We start from the raw sequence: 14,129 nt of genomic DNA, 5'->3' as shown, positions 1-14,129 counted from the left end.
TAAAATACACCTAAAAGACCATAGTTACAAATATGTGAACCACACACCAGTGGAAGAGTTTGATTGAGCTACATTGGCAGGGTCCGAACTCCCAGCATGGTTAGGGCAAAAAAAAGAGCTATGGATGTGTAGAGCTTCACATTGTGGGAGCTTAAAAAGAGAGGAATGCGTCTTAGAAAGAGCTATTGAGGACAAGGATTATATTCCGGAACCTTTTCCCGAAGATGCCTTAGAACCTCTGGAATGGGAACACATACTAGCAACATTGGATGTATGTACCATTACAGATAGCCCAACGACAAATTTTGCGATAAGGAGGGCTATGATGTGCTACCCTATTATATGGTAAGACTTATACCAGCAGGAGATGAGATTGTAGAACCACCAGAACAAGAAGAGTTTTATAACTCCTCTAAGCATCTGAAGGTAAATAACAATGCAGATAACGAGTGTTCAGACAGCTCAAGCGACGTGGGGAGAAAACAACGAATATCAAGTTTTATGATTTTGCCAATCAGCACCCTAGACATCAGGAATGCTATAGAAACAAACGAGCAGAAAACAAAATGAGAGAGAACCCTATGCCCAGGATAAGAGATAAAACTCACTATCTAATTCTTATCAAAGTAGAGGATTGTGTAAAAGACCAAATATCAGGCAAATTCTCAAAAGTTCGAAGAGAAGGAACACAAGAGGAAATAAAACAAGTACAGAAACAAAATCAAAAAAATCTCAAAAATCAAAACAAGAAAAAACGAAAGACCCAGAGTGGACCAAATTGGAGCGTAAAAAGAAATAACTAAAACAATCATTACGAGAGGTATGGACTACTGAGGGAGAAAGTGATGGGAAGGAGGAGTCAGAAAAAGAAAACATGGATGTACCATCCCACTATCGAAAATTCACCATCCAGGGCAGAAAAATCATAATGACACCACCAATCAGGGAAAGAATAAACGAGGAATCTTACGATGGGCTGGAAAATGCAAAACGGATAGACCTCACTGCGCCAGGTGGAAAACCTCATCCTGTCTATATCGCAACTGACTTAGAGCCTGAAGAAGAAGAACAGTTAACACTACTTCTCAAGAAGTATAAAGATGTGTTTGCATGGTCCTACAAAGACCTCAAAGGAGTTGATCCATCGATATGCCAACATACAATACCATTGAAATCAGATGCCAAACCTAGCAAACAACGTCCTTACACATATAATGACACATTTGCTAAACGAATCAAAGAAGAGATTGACAAGCTGATGGATGTTGAATTCATCTATGAAATCGAACATACAGATTGGGTGTCACCCATTGTGGTTGTCCCCAGAAAGAACGGAAAGTTGTGTGTGTGTGTGAACCTCAAAAAAGTAAATACAGCCACCATCAGGGATAATTATCCCTTGCCGATCACACAGAACATGTACTTGAGAGGGTGGGTGGGAAACGGGCTTATTCCTTTCTAGATGGGTTTTTAGGGTATAACCAATTGGCAATTGCAGTAGAAGATTAACACAAAATAGCATTTGCCAAAGAATGGGAAATATATGAGTATAGAGTTATGCCTTTTGGCTTAACCAATGCCCCAGCTACCTTTCAAAGGTTAATGACTCATGCGTTCAAAGAATACCTGAGAATATTCTTAGAAATATATATGGATGATCACTGTGTACACTCTCTTCTACGAGAAGAACATATTGACCATTTACAAAATGTATTTGAGAAATGCAGAACATATCGGATCTGTCTTAACCCGGAAAAGTCCATTTTTATGGTGAGACAAGGCCGCATCTTAGGACATACTGTCTCAAGAAATGGCATAGCCACTGACCTAGACAAAATCAAAGTCATAGTAGACTTTCCCAGGCCTACTAATGCAAAACAAGTGCAATCCTTCATGGGACACTTCGGATATTATCGAAGATTCATATATATGTATGCAGTCATTGCACAACCTCTGTATCACTTGTTAGTCAGTTTCGACTGGACTGAGGAGTGTGAAACTTCATTCCAAAAGCTTAAGGAAAGCCTTGTATCATCACCTGTACTTAAAGCACTAGATTGGGAAAAGATATTCCATGTTCACATTGATGCATCTGCATATGCAATTGGGAGTATTCTGGCTCAACCTGGAGACGGAACAATGGATTTCCCAGTTTGTTATGCAAGCCGACAGTTAAATAGTGCAGAGAAGAACTACACAACCACCGAAAGAGAGGGAAATTTTGGCATTATTTGCTTGCAGACAAATTTGTGTTCTTCACAAATCATCAAGCTCTTTTGTATCTGGTAAATAAACCATGCAATACTGGAAGAATTGTATCCTGGTTTATTATATTGCTAGAATTTGATTTCATAGTGGTGGTCAAAAAGGGTAAAACTCATCTACGAGCGGATCATCTTTAAGGCTGCAAAACAAGGAAGCTCCTGAAGGAGTAGATGATGACATACCTGATGCTTATCTTTTCAATATTGAAATGATACCCAAATGGTCTCAGGAAATTGTTAGTATTCTTTCGTTTGGAGGTAGATTTGATAACAAGGAAGACAGACCCAAACAACAAACAATTCGACAAACAAAAAAATTCCAATTGATTGCAGGACGACTGTCCCATCTAGGATCGGACCAAATTCTACGATTATGTATAAATCCAAAGGAATTCAAGTGTTATCTTGAAGAAGCACATGTCTAGGATGTGTATTTCATTGTTCAACAATGAAAACACACCAACTACTGAAACAATTAGGGATTTATTGGCCAACTATGTATGCTGACACGCATGCCTATGTTAACAATTGTATTATATGTAGTACCAAACGACCGGTGGATCATGCGACATTGTTTCAGGTAAACATTGCACCTGCATGGAGTCAATATATCATTGATTTCTTAACCACAATAACATTTCCTGAAAACATAACAAAAGCACGGAAAAGGGCTATAGAGCTGGAGGCTCGCGACTTAAATTTAATTGGGAATCAACTCTATAAGCAAGGAAAGGACAATCAACTTAGAATCTGAAGTGAAAGTGAATACCTGCTGATTCTAGAACACGCACATGGAGGTATATGTGGAGGCCATTTTTCAGGGCGATAAGATGGAAAAAATTGTCTTAACCGGCCGCAGGAATATGGTGGCCTACATTGCATATGGATGCTCAGGAGTTTGTAAAGTGTTGTGACGCATGTCAGCGCACCAAGGTGCCGATAAAGAGAGATGAGATGCCACTACGGCCAATGATGGGAGCAAGGGCATTTGCAAAATGGGGCATTGATTTTGTGGGGCCTATTTGACCGCCTACATATCGCACCCATTCCCAATATATCATTGTGGCTACGGACTATCTCACAAAATGGGCGGAAGCCAAGGCAACGCAAAACGCAGACGCACGAACCACTGCACAGTTTTTGTATGAAAATGTCTTTGTATGATACGGATTACCAATAGAAATTGTCAGTGATCGAGGAACACATTTTCTTAATGAAGTCATTGAATATCTGCTAAACGAATTCATGGTCATACATAGAAAATCTTCTCCATATCATCCACAGGAAAATGGACAAGTTGAGGCAACAAATAAAACACTATGCACTGTTCTCACTAAAATTGTATCAGAGTCAAGGAAAGACTGGGATCAACAGTTAAACTCAACACTATGGGCATATAGGGTAGCTTACAAAACATCAATAGGAACGACACCGTACAACATGGTGTTTGGTCTAAATGCTATATTACCCATAGAGTTTTTAATTCCAACTCTACGAGTAGCGAAACGCTTAGAATGGATAGGGCATGAGCTCTCTTCAAGAGTGGATGATCTTGAAAGGCTAGATGAACTACGATTGAGAGCTGTAGCTTTGATCTATGCTAAAAAGAGAAGACAAAAAGAGTTTTTTGACAAGCATGTGCGCACGAAAGAGTTCAAAACAGGTGATTATGTACTTGTTTATACCTTGAAGCAACATGCCAAGAAACTTAAAAAGCGAGGGATGGGACCCTTTGTGATTAGTGACTTATCACAAAGTGGAGCTGTTAAGCTTGCTACATTAGCAGGTGAAGGAATGTCAAATTGGATTAGTGGGTGTCGATTTAAAAAATATCATTTACCACTAACACAGGATATGCTTCAACAAATCCATCAAGAAAAACAACGGATGAAAGAGAAACAGAGGGTATGAGAGGAAGCACAAGCAGAATCAAAAGAACACATTGCAAAAAGATGACTTCTACAACAACAACAACAATGTGGATCACCGTTGCGAATAAATGCTATTCGACTAACGAATTTTGATGAAGACACAGTGGAGCCAATAATTGCAGTCAAAGTGGGTAGCAATCCAGTTGAATCGATGGCATTGCTTGATTCTGGAGCCCAAGCAAATCTAATCTCTTACAGATTATACAAACAGCTCAAGCCCAAAGGTCAACTATATCCAATCCACAAGTGTTGGAAAGTATTACATCACATTCGCTGAAAACATTGGGCTGGATTATATTGCGTGTAAGAGTACATCAATACATTTACCCACACAAGTTTTATGTGGTTGAGGATGAAAGCACACAACACCCCATGTTGTTGGGACAACCTTGGCAAAAAGAGTATAATGTGCAGAGAGATTGGAATGCGGATGCAGTCAAAGTTCAGCATGCACAAGAACAACAGATGGTAGCCTTTGCTCAGCATCCTCGGAAGAACCGGATGGCAACAACACAATCACTGGAGAAAGAACCAAAATTATGGGTGCCACTAAAGAACAACACGATACCCATGCCGAGCAAACCAGAAACTGCCAACCATGTTCACTACAAACGTCCAACCAAATAGATCGTAGTGCCAAGATCAAGGTTAGCAACACGCGACAAACAAGTATGGGTGCGGAAGGATTGAGATGACATGGCAGACAAACCGCAATACAACAAAAGAAGTCAACAGAAGCACACAGTTCAACCAACAAAAAAGGGAATAAAAAAGATATGGATCCCAAAGCGATGCTCCGTAACAACTTTAATGTGACTCGCATTTGGATCCCAAAACCAAAGCAACAGGAACTCCCTTCAGTACAAGCAACATCGGCATACAGAAACACACTACGTATGAAACCGGAAAAGATCAATGTGGGTGCCCATTAGCATCACAACAATGACAAGCGCAAAAGTAGCAATAAACCTACAAAAATCTCCAAAGAAAAGCTACAAATGGAAAGCAAAATAGACAAAGACTATGGCCAACTCCGCCAAGACAGTTCTCTCCAAGGAGATAACCATGGCATATCGGCTGTAGCCGCAAACCAAGCAACTTTTGCAAGAAAGACAATCAAACAAAGAGCGGTAGAGTTACAACTATTACTTGCAAAGAAAATCTGCCGACCAAATCAACCACCAACAGGAAACCTCGAGGGCGAATGCCAATCAGCATCTTGCTTATACCCTCCTCTTGCACAAAATTAATTTTTCATGCATTGACCGAGTATGCATTATATAGGGCCACATTACACGGCCAAGAATTAGCACAATTTTTAACCCATGCACGGCACATACACGGAGGTGATACCTTGTCCTCCGGGAGGACTCCGGCTAGGAGGGGGGGAGGCATTCTCAAATGCGGACCCAATGGTAAAAAGAGCAAAAAAGGGCATGTTTTTTGACTATTTTAAAGGGTTGTCGTTTGATTGCGATATTTTTTGGACTAACCTAAGTACATATGCCCTTATATAGCATGAATCTACAAGTATATGGGACCAAACACCAAATCAAACCCCTAGGTGTGTGTATAAAGGTAAGAATAGCAATTTTTCGGACAAAATATTGGTAAAACGGAGAAACCCGGCCATAAAAATTGCATGTGAGTGTATATAGTATTTTGCGGTGATGGTTTTGAGTTATTATGATTTTTGGGGAATTTTTGGGTTTAATTTTCTATTTTGTTTTTAATTTTACTAATTATTGACAGAAAAACTTCAAAAATACAAAAAGCAGGTGAAAAACGGTCGTAATGAAAAACAAAAAATATGTAGATAATCAGTGACTATAGGACAACCTATGGTACAATGGGGGTGCAATTATGTGAATGGAGGGGAAAGCGTGTTTTGGCCATATTTTGACCGAAACGTCAAATTTCTCGAAAACTGGGCAAATGGAGTCGAAATCAAGAAATTTTTGAGCCTAAACCGCATCTCGCAAGACGTTGGGAGCACATGTCAAATTTCATGGAAAGTGGTTTGGGGACCCCCATTATAAGATTTTTTCACTTCATTTTACGCTCATTTCTACTATTGCCTTTTGAGAGAGAGTTCTTGCCACCTAGAGCGAACGGGACTTCCAGCGGCTTCTACGATGTGTGCGACCACCCGACAGGCTCCAGACATGAGAGGTAGGCTCACCACCTTGAGCTTTTCGCGCATGTTTGTTGTTTTGTCGCAAAAACTAGCGTAGGGTTCACACGGGAAGAGGGCAGTAGAGACCTACAGGTAGAAGTGACCACCTAACGGCTAACCCAAAAGCAATGAGGGTTCATCGGTGGCTTACCCTAGCATAGGAGACCACTTTTGAATTCCCAAAGGAGGTAGAAAACCATCGGAAAAAACCCTAACTTCTAGAGCCCTGCAAGAGGCCACCAAATGGTAAATCGGTGAAAAGGCGCCCAAATTCTACCAAAACTCATAGTTAGGAGCATCTCGAGATGCTCGACAAGTCTATATAGCCCACATGGCCATAAGGTGACCCGAAGCGGCACTAAGCTTGAGAAATGGCATCAGACACACAAGCGTCAAAAAGCTTTCACGGCCAGACCGCATGTCCGTTCCCCACCAAACTTCACGAGCGGCTTTCTTAGACCATCAACAACCAAGTCCTATGGTGGTAGACCACCACAAGTCATCGATGACATGTAAATGCAACCACGGGTGCTTCCAGAGCGACAAATTGCCAAACGGAGCTCCGGTGCCAAAGTCGACAAAAACCATATGGCAAGGATCCACAAGGGACCATGAAGCTATGGAGACCAACATCAAGAAATTTCACCGTTGAAAAGCACTCCAAGAGTCAGAAAACGGCTCAGAGACTCTGAAATCCACACAGGGAGTTTCTTTCTATCTATTTGACTTTTTTGTTGAAATAGGGCTTAAAAGGGACTCAAGGGAGCTCAGGGCAGGCACCGGTAGCACTTCCCACATAAATTTCATCAGGAGACATCCTACGCATAGGATGTCTCAAGGCCAAATTTGGGCACAAAGCTCAACATCTCTTATCACACACAGCTTCTGAATAGCCAGTACATGCTAGCCACCAAGTTTCATCACATTTGGACAAAAGTTGACCTCATGTGCATAAAAAAAACGCAAAGTCAGAGCATAGAGGAAATAATGGGTCATAGACCTACCAAAACTAGTCCAAATCACATGAAACCTACACAATATACTCATGAGCACATTGCCAAGCTATCTGTGGGGTCTTATGTGAAAATGATGAAATAGACATCCTACGCATAGGATGTATAAATGACCAATTTGAACCCCAGCTGGTAATTTTGAGTTCGAGATCTCTTCATAACACCTTCCTAAGCTCATATATCAATTTTCAAGCCATTCCCATCACATTTGGCCCCCAACACCTCCTGCCAGTAGGGATACACTCCGAGTGAGCTTCAAGATATGAGGCGAAGAAATCCAGATTGTGCCTAGAACTAGAAGTCAAGATGCACTTTTTGAGCCTAAAAACACTACACATGCACTTACCAACACCAATTCTTGTCCAAATCAAAATCCAAGAGCAGGGCCATGTTCCACATGCCAAGAGCTAACCCCAGAACCAACTTCAAGTCATTTTGATGAAATAGACATCCTACGCGTAGGATGTCTCTAGTGTGATTTTGACCTACTGTGCAGGATATGACTTCATGGAAGCCTCTAACATGGTGCAAGGAGCCTGTATATCAACTTTCAACCCATTTGAATATCATTTTCCACCTGTTGAGGACATCCTACCCAATTTGTGAGCCAAAAGCCTAAATCTACCCAAAGTTGCACTTTTTGATGCGCAAACCCAATTCCAATCACATAGCCATGTAGCACATGTCAAGGGCCACTAGCATACCAAGTTTCACAAAAAACAGACAAGTTAGACATCCTACGCGTAGGATGTCTAAATGATAATTTTTAGCCAGAAAGCTACCGTGAGCACATGCAGAGTTTCCCTAGTTCCTTTTGAGCTTTATTTTCAATTTTCAAGTCATTTGGATAGTTAGAACTCAGTTTATAAGCTAATATGAAAAAAACACTAACTTTGGAAAACTGAGTGCAATAAATAGGATCCATGGTAGCCACAAAATCACCTGCAAAGAAGAAGAGGATGACTATAAAAGACTACTTGGAAGAAGTAGAGCCATTTGTGATCCCAGAAGGAACTCTGAAGCCCACAAGCACATGGATTCAGGATGATTTGCTCGAGTTCAATGATTTGAGAATCTACCAAGGAGTATTCAAAGATCCTGAAGGAAATGCAGTGGAGCTAGCCATGGTACCTCGGGAGCTCAATGAATTTGTGAGAAGCAAGATGGGGGATTACCTGGAGAAGCTGGATCTACATAACTACTTTGAAGCTTTGCCAATGGGGTTGACATCAAAAGAGTGTGGGAATTTGTAACCACAATCAAGGAAGATGGAGTGGCCCGAGTCACAGATCCGAGTCACAGATCTGCAAGGCAAGCCAGATACCATGATTGTCATCACAGAGAGGGTGGTGGCAGCCGCACTAGACATCTCAAACGAAGGAGATAGTGTGACAAAGAGGAGAGATGAAGTCAAGGTCTACTCGGAAAAGAAGAACAACTACACATTTGAAGATATTGCAAACCCAAAAGTGACTATCATGAGCCAACTCTACAACCAATACTTCCACATGTATACAAAGCGGCCACAAAAGTACAGGATGCCACCTGGAGCCATTGCCACCACTTTCACCTGGGAAATGTAGAAGAGCAAGCCAAAAGTGATAAATTATGCTGCTTACATCCATGACAACCTGGTGAAGATGGGGAACAGAAATCCCGCCTATATTGTACCTGGTGAGCTGATAACAAAAGTGGTATATGGAGCATTGCACACCAAAGGAAACTGGCCCCAACCTCCCTCACAGAATGATTGGCTAAAGCTGAAAGAAGATAAAGAAGAAGAACCTCCCAGGGCACCCAGAGTAGCCACACATTTGAAGCGCCGGTTAGAGACCATGCTAGAAGAGCCGCCAGAGTCGAAGAAAGGAAAGAAAGAAAGTATACAAGCGCCAATCAGAGACCAAGTCACAGAAAGCGGCGCGGCTAGAACGACTAATGGAAATCTTCAGAGCCGAAAGAGCACTCAAGGGAGATCTAAGAGATTTGTGGAAGCCATCCCTGGAAGCCATGTCGGGATCATCTCGAAGGGTGCACCGATATCGGTTTGAAGACTACATCAAAAACTTTGAGATTCTAGATGCTACGGAGGAAAATATCCCAAATATCCCATTTACAGAAGAAGAGGTGGATGAAGTAAGACGACAACTGCTAGAAGAGCAGGAAGGCCAAGAAAGAGAGAGAAAGACCAAGGCGGACCGGAATTTCAAGAAGAAGCCACCGACTCCACCGTCAAGCCCGGAATCCATCCCACCCCCATCACCACCTGCTCTTAGCCCTCCACAAACCCAACAAACAAGAAGAGTCCAAGCAAGAGAAAAGCAGAGAGGAAGAGTAGCAAGAAGAAGTTGAACCAAAAGAAGAGCAGTTAGATCTAGAGAAAAGAAATTTTAGCACATTTCTTGATCTACTAGCTACGGGTATTCTCGAGAAGAGGTAGTTACGGTAGCCTTTGAGTTGACAAGCACAAGGCCCAAGGAACAGATGCAGAGCCTTCGGCTAGTGGAATTGAAAGAGATGGCCACCGATACAGTGGACCTACAGCCACCGACCAATAATTGGGATGTGGTGATCCAAAAACGAACCGGGCGCAGAGCAAGATCAATCGCCACGGAGAGTGAGATTGATAATCTCAAAACCAATGAAGTTCAGATCAAGACTGAAGTCGACTCACTACAAAAACAAGGCCAAGAGCATATAGAGAAACAAACAGAGATGCAAGCCAGTCTGGACATGGCATAACAAAGATGCCAGGAGATGGAACGACAAAATCAAGCATCCGAACACAAGCTTCAAAGAGCAGAGGAAGAATACAAGAAAATCAGCAAGTCATTGGTAGATGCAGAGAGAGAAAGGGACAACCTGACTCTACAACTTGTTGAAGAGTCCAAAGAGGTGGAAACCTTGAGAAATGCCAAGGAAAAGGACGAGATAGAGCATGAGGCAAGCCAGGATGAAGTGATTGAGCTGAAAGATCATATTAAAGTAAAAGACCAAACCATCCAACGGCTAAGGGCAAGTCTGGCCAGAGTCAGAGCTGCTAGCTCGACTGGCACACCTTCAGAGACTGATTTGTATGAAGAACAAATGAAGGAACTCCAAAAGGAGTTGACATTAGAGAAAAGGCAAAGGTTGATGCTGGCAAAGAGGTCTCTAGTAATGCAAAACCGCCTGGAAGAAGAGAACAAATCCATGCAAAATGAGCTAGAAGCCATGAAGAAGAAGATGGACGAAGAGTTTCAGAGATGGCAAACAGAAAACGAAGACATCAAGAGAAAGCTCGAGGAGGTGGAGAAAATCAATGCCAATTTGAACAACCTCCTAGTAAACATGGAAGATCAAGTAGAACAAGCAAAGAGGGAATTTCAACAACAGATAGATAAGCTGCGAGGCCAGCAGCAAACTGAAGAGCAATAGTTTAGCATCGAGCCAACAACAACGAAAGGAATCAACATAGAGAATGTGTCAGATCCATTGGACACCACCATGCAAGAGGACATCCTGGTGGGACCCTCACAAGAACCCCAGGATCTGACACAAGAAGAAGAAGAAAAGCTGCAGAAGGCCATAGAAGTGGCAATAAAAGACAGAGCAAGAGAAGCATTGAAGTGGGAGCAAGAGTGTTTAAATCGATGACCATTCAAAAGATAGAAGTTGACGGATGCAAAGCGGACCCTGAACCCCAACGGCCTCTAAAATGATGGGATCCGAATGGCGCGCCTTGAGCCTGCCACGGTAAAGCGAACAGGGGGCACCACCTAGCTTTGAGCGGCTAGGACGTAAACAACGATGATATGAACACCGCAAACTTACACACACACACACACACAGAGAGAGAGAGAGAGAGAGAGAGAGAGAGAGAGAGAGAGAGAGAGAGAGAGAGAGAGAGAGAGAGAGAGAGAGAGAGAGAGAGAGAGAGAGAAATTGCAAATGATGAAAACCCTCGGGGGGGTGTGAGGGTGAATTATTTCTGCAGTATTTACAAAGTGGCACGCCGTGGTGGTAGAGAGGTAGGGAGAGGAGGTGGTGCAACCTACTTGGTGCGTTCTCTACGACGACTCAATGATTGTGAAACTTACTACCAAGAGCGTGTATACGTGTGTGCATCGACCATTGGAGTTGAGAGATGGGTGTGGTTCCCTTCGCATGGTGAAATTCCCAAGGCAAACCCAACACACAAGCCCCCTCCCCGTGATGGTGATAGTGTCAATCCTTCCCACTACACTCTACCAAATGCTTGGCTCCTCATGAATTCCCCCCCCCCCGATAGTGACCTCTCAGTGCCAGTTTATAGGTATTGGCTGCTTGGATTATGGTAATCCCAGTGTGATTAGGGTAAGCTTAATCAGGGAGACAAAGCAAGTGGTGGGCCCAGTTTGTGTTGACCCTTGCTTTGTTTTGGGAGGTTTATTAAAAGATGGGAATCTCTAGGTGGGCCTTTGTGACCATCACCTAGAGAGAGGATATTTACAAAAAAAAGGGAATTTACAATGGCTCGGGTGAAAACTAAAGAAAATGATGAAAATAACCTATAAATTACTGGGATGACGTCGTGTTTTTAAATTTGTCTTTTTATTTATTTTTTTCTTCTCTGTTCGGCAGCAAGCTTGGGGTGGGGGGGGGGGGGGGGGGGGGTGTGTGTGTGTGTGTGCGTATGTGTATGTATGAGTGGGGTGTGTGTGTGTGTGTGTGTGTGTGTGTGTGTGTGTGTGTGTGTGTGTGTGTGTGTGTGTGTGTTGAGAGAGTGAGAGAGAGAAGGCGTTGCGCCTGTACAGGCCGAGAGGGAGAGAGAGCGGGAGGGCAGGCGACTGCTACCAAAACAGAGGGCGAGAGAGGGAGAGGGGGTTGGGTGTGTGTGTGTGTGTGTGTGTGTGTGTGTGTGTGTGTGTGTGTGTGTGTGTGTGTGTGTGTGTGTGTGTGTGTGTGTGTGTGTGTGAGTGTGAGGATGAGGAAGGCGTGGGCTTCATGGTCATGCGCGCTGCGCCTTTGGGCTTGAAATGGAAGAGAGAGAGAGGATGAGGTGGCGCTAGAGCGGGAGGGAATCTCCTAGGGCGGGTGCCCACCGTGGGTGGGGGGAAGAGAGTGTGAGAGGGGGCGGGGGGGGGGGGGGTTCCATGCAGCTCTACATAGAGGGAGCACGAGAGAGGGGTCGGGGTGAGTGCTCAAAGCTTGCGCCTGGCCAAGGGGGTGGTAAATTTGGGAGCGAGGATATTAGAGAGAGGTATGTAGGAAAAATGAGAGAGAAAGAGAGGGGGTTTTATTTCATCCAATGCCCGTCGGGTGGGGGGGGGGAATGAACTACGGGGGGGGATTAAAGGTATCTGAAACCGAGGGTGGCCGGTTAGGCTGGGGTATGCACCAACGGGACTGAGGGTGACAAGGCCGGCAAATTGAAGGGGGGGGGAGGGGTGTCATGCCCGTAGGGGTGTTGGGAGGGTTGACCAGGCAGTGCCGAGCCTTCCAACAGTGCTGCCAAGGCTTCGACAAAGGAAACTTAAGTGTTTTTTTCTTCTTTTTCTTTGATTTTCAAAAGTCGGCTATCATTAGCCCTCTCCCTTTGGCTAGAGGCATTCATGCTTCTAGCCCTTCTTCTGCTTCTTCAGCTATAGAGTTAGAGGGTTCTCCCTCCTCTGGAATGTCTAGCATGAATTCTGGGTCAAACCTAAGAAAATACCTTTTCAGTCTCAGTCTCCATCCAGTGACCCTAGTCTTGTGAATTCTCCCATCTGCTTCCATCAGCTTATAACTGCCGTTGTCATAGCTCTTCTTGATGATGAATGGCCCTTCCCATCTAGGTTGAAATTTCTTATCCTTCCTAGTGTCAAATCTGTTGTCGTATCGCAGTACTAACATGCCTTTTTCCAGTCCCTTTTCTTTAAGCCCTTGATTGAAAGTGATCCGGCGTCGTTGTACCTGTGCTGCATGGTGATTGATTGCTTCTTCACTATCCAGTTGGAGTCTCTCCAGATCCAAGATGTGGTTTTGAAGGTTTACAATCGGACGATGTGTCTAGCTAGCCAAAATTTGTAAGCTGGATATCTGTACCTCAATGGGTAGAATTGCCTCCTTCCCATAAACTAGATGGAAAGGGGTGAAACCTAGTGATGTTCGGAATGTTGTTCTGTAGGCCCAAAGAGCTGCCACGAGATGTTTATCCCAGTCCCCTGTGTGATTGTTCACCTGTTTTGTGATGATTTTGCAAATCATTCCATTTACCTTCTCTACCAGACCATTGCATTGTGGATAGTATGGTGTGGAATGCCGACGTGTGATGCCTAACTTCTTCATCAGTTCTCCCACCAAATCACCTCTGAATCCTGGTCCTCTATCTGATATTATCTCAAGAGGAGTGCCAAAACGGCAACGATATGCTCAAAAATGAACTTTGCCACTTCTTGGGCTGTAATGCGGGTGGTGGTCGTTGCTTCTGCCCATGGAGTCATGTAATCTACACCCACTATGATGTACAGTTTACCTGATTGGGCCCTTGGTAAAGGACCGATTGCATCTATTCCCCATTTCTCAAAAGGATCATATGAGATGATAGGGTTTTGTGGCTTGTAGGTTAACGTGCGATCACTGGCCACTTGACAAGCCTTTCATGTTTTACACCAATGGTGTACATCCCTGTTCAAACTAGGCCAAAAGTATCCTACCTAGAATTTTTCTACTGGTGATATCTAGAGCAAAATGATCGCCGCAGACACCATCATGGCAACTTGAAATTACCTCTGTGATTTCACTGGAG

Source organism: Adiantum capillus-veneris, chromosome 12 (assembly GCF_014529385.1).
Source record: "Adiantum capillus-veneris isolate H3 chromosome 12, ASM1452938v2, whole genome shotgun sequence".
Classification (NCBI taxonomy): domain Eukaryota; kingdom Viridiplantae; phylum Streptophyta; class Polypodiopsida; order Polypodiales; family Pteridaceae; genus Adiantum; species Adiantum capillus-veneris.
Note: the sequence above shows the minus strand (reverse complement) of the source record.